The following is a 3,023-nucleotide window of genomic DNA, read 5'->3' on the forward strand; positions in this document are numbered from 1 at the left end:
CTTTAAAATGCTGTAAAATAGTAATATGTTTGAGAAATTGAAGTAATAGGATTTTTAAGGTATTTGAAAATCGCGCCACTGGATTAGACTGGCTGTTGCGTAGGTGGGACGAATCCGTCCCGCCTAGCCCAGAGAGGTTAACCTCTTACATCTAGACGTTCCGCTAGCGGAACACCTGCTCCAATATCCAATGATGGGCGTGGCGCGAAATACAAACTCCTCTAAAATCCGAAAAATTCCATTTTTCAAACATATGACTATTTTACAGCATTTTAAAGACAAGACTCTCGTTAATCTAACCACACTGTCCGATTTCAAAAAGGCTTTACAGCAAAAGCAAAACATTAGATTATGTCAGCAGAGTACCCAGCCAGAAATAATCAGACACCCATTTTTCAAGCTAGCATATAATGTCACAAAAAACAAAACCACAGCTAAATGCAGCACCAACTAATAGTGTTGCTATTGGTAACCTACAGGTCCCTCGTACAGTGAATGTTGAGTCATTATCATCTTTCATTAGCATAGTTTTTTTGTGTGTGTTTCCTCTTAGAACTGTTCTGCCCTCTGTGTGTGTCCAGGTCACACTGTTTTAAGTATCCAATCACATTCAATCAGGAAGCTGGTAGACCTTGATAATATTAATCTGTGACTTTGTAATTCCTATTATTAAAATGAAAAAGATAGGTTAATAATTGGACCCACTTTTTTTGTATGAAGCATAAGCCTATGGCAAATCACATGACATGTTTCTAATAAAAATAATGAAGAATAATTTTACAGAGTACAGTATGACTACATACTCTCCTCTAAATCTAAACACAACAATTATTTGTCTTATTTTTTATCTCTTCCTCATTCTCTTAATTTTCTTCCTCCTCCTCTATGTCTCTATGTCCTACGTTTTAAAGACACACTCTGTAAGATGTTATCAAGAATGGACCATTAACAGTGATATATATTTTTTATATACATTGACATTTTAATCAAAAAATATGACTTGATTTCTATGATACATCTCTAGTTCTCATTGAATGACATTCATAAGTAGAAACATACATTTTGACGAACATGATTGGAAGCAATATATCATTGTTGTTTTGTATCTCCATATCACAAGTTAAAATGGTCATTTATCTCACCCTGTGGTCAGTGTTGTGCCGTCCACCCACTTCCAGGTCCCCTCAGTAACAGAGTCAGTCAGACCAATCCAGGCTCTCGTGTGTAGGTTGAAGAGAAATGTCTGTTGTTGAGAAAGATAAAGATTATGTCACTCTTAATATATTTATAAAATCTCTCTCTCTCTCTCTCTCTCTCTCTCTCTCTCTCACTCTCACTCTCTCTCTCTCTCACTCTCTCACCTGTTCCTCTCTGCTGTTAATGATCACCAGGTCTGCTCCTCTCTCCCGACAGTCCTCTCTGCTCTCCTTCCAGGTTTTAGTCTCAGTAGAGAGGAGGTACAAGCTGGAGTCAAAGTATCTCCATCCCTCCTGACAATGCTGCTCTGTTGAAGAGCACATTGAAAAACTTAGTATCTCAATACTCAAAAACCCGTTGATATATAATTATTCTAATTCATCACAGTTTATATCTCACCTATCACAAAAAGCTTTGCCTGAATATGGCCTTTCTCTGTAGTCAGGGTATTGTATCTGGTCTGTAGCTGGTCTCTCTCTTTTGTCAGGTTGTTGTATCTGGTCTGTAGCTGGTCTCTCTCTTTGGTCAGGTTGTTGTATCTGGTCTGTAGCTGGTCTCTCTCTTTTGTCAGGTTGTTGTATCTGGTCTGTAACTGGTCTCTCTCTCTAGTCAGGTTGTTGTATCTGGTCTGTAGCTGGTCTCTCTCTTCAGTTGCGTTGATTTTATAAAGGGAGAAACTCTGGAACAAGGTGTTCCTTTTATCCTCAGAATCTTTGATGGCTCTGTTATCTACAAAGTATAAATACATAGTTACTAGCTAAAACCCCCGATAAATAGGCCTAATAACCTGCACTTCTTACAACTAGGTGAAAAGCAATGAACTTGGACACAAACTCACAGTAGACAGACAGGCCTATGATCCCAGCCAGTAGGAGAACACACAGCAGCCCCAGAAACACTGCAACAACTAGGAAGGGTCTCTTCCCTGAGCTGTCAGGCTCTGTGGACACATACAAGAGACTTTTATGTTTTTTGTGTGTGTGTGTGTGTGTGTTACCTGTTTGCTGGTCTCCTGGTCCATTATTAGGAGCAGTGTCTGCTCTCTCTTCTCTCTTGGTGCTGGTCTGACTGTCTCTCAGGGTGTCTGCACTGACGTAGATATCCACAATCCTCTCCTCCATCTCACCTCTGTCAAACTTGACCTTCTTGTTCATGTCTGGCTCAGCATAGATGACCTTTGACATCTTTAACAATACCTGGGTCTTTCTTTCTATGTAGGTCTACTATACATTAAGTCTCTGCTTCTAGAATTAATGTGGTGGTCTTCCAACATGGCCGTTAGGAGGTGTTGTACGTCAACTGCAAGCCCTCTATACGTTAAGTCTCTGCTTCTAGTGATATCTCTGTCTCTGAGTCATCTGTGTGTCTCTGTCTGTGTGACTGCTGTAGGTGTTAACTCTACGGAAGTATCAACAAAATGACATGGGTAGTTGTGGCTATGCTAATTAAAAAAATAGAACAAGTTGGCATACTAGTGTACGTACTTGTGTGTATACTTGTGTGCATGTGTGTATGTGAGAGATTGTTACAGTGATTATTGTTAAACCATTTTCTGCAGAACAATATAAAAATCTTTCCATGTCTCTACATGGTCATCTTGTCCAGAGTATATCTCAACACAGTCCTCCTGCCCAGGGAATGGGACTTGCTATTTGTGATGATGGACAGGACACTATCATACCAGGACGTTATAGATCATAGAGGGGAAGTGGAGAACAAAGACTAGCCGTTAACATACACTATTGTTCAAAAGTTTGGGGTCACTTAAATATGTCCTTGTTTTTTAAATTAAAGCACATTTTTTTGTCCATTAAAATAACATCAAA

The 3,023-nt window shown here is 39.4% G+C and overlaps 1 long non-coding RNA gene across 1 annotated transcript; it reads right to left on the bottom strand.

Annotated features, from left to right (window-relative positions):
* Positions 1–1,379: 1,379 nt before the first annotated feature.
* On the bottom strand, positions 1,380–2,127 carry LOC123731941 (uncharacterized). The gene is made up of 3 exons (XR_014393029.1): positions 2,036–2,127; positions 1,597–1,926; positions 1,380–1,504 (listed from the first exon to the last, which is right to left on the bottom strand). It is a non-coding gene; the product is annotated as an uncharacterized LOC123731941 (long non-coding RNA).
* Between the last annotated feature and the right edge of the window lie 896 nt (positions 2,128–3,023).

The sequence above is a fragment of the Salmo salar genome, chromosome 08, assembly GCF_965601325.2.
Source record: "Salmo salar chromosome 08, fSalSal1, whole genome shotgun sequence".
NCBI classification, from domain to species: domain Eukaryota; kingdom Metazoa; phylum Chordata; class Actinopteri; order Salmoniformes; family Salmonidae; genus Salmo; species Salmo salar.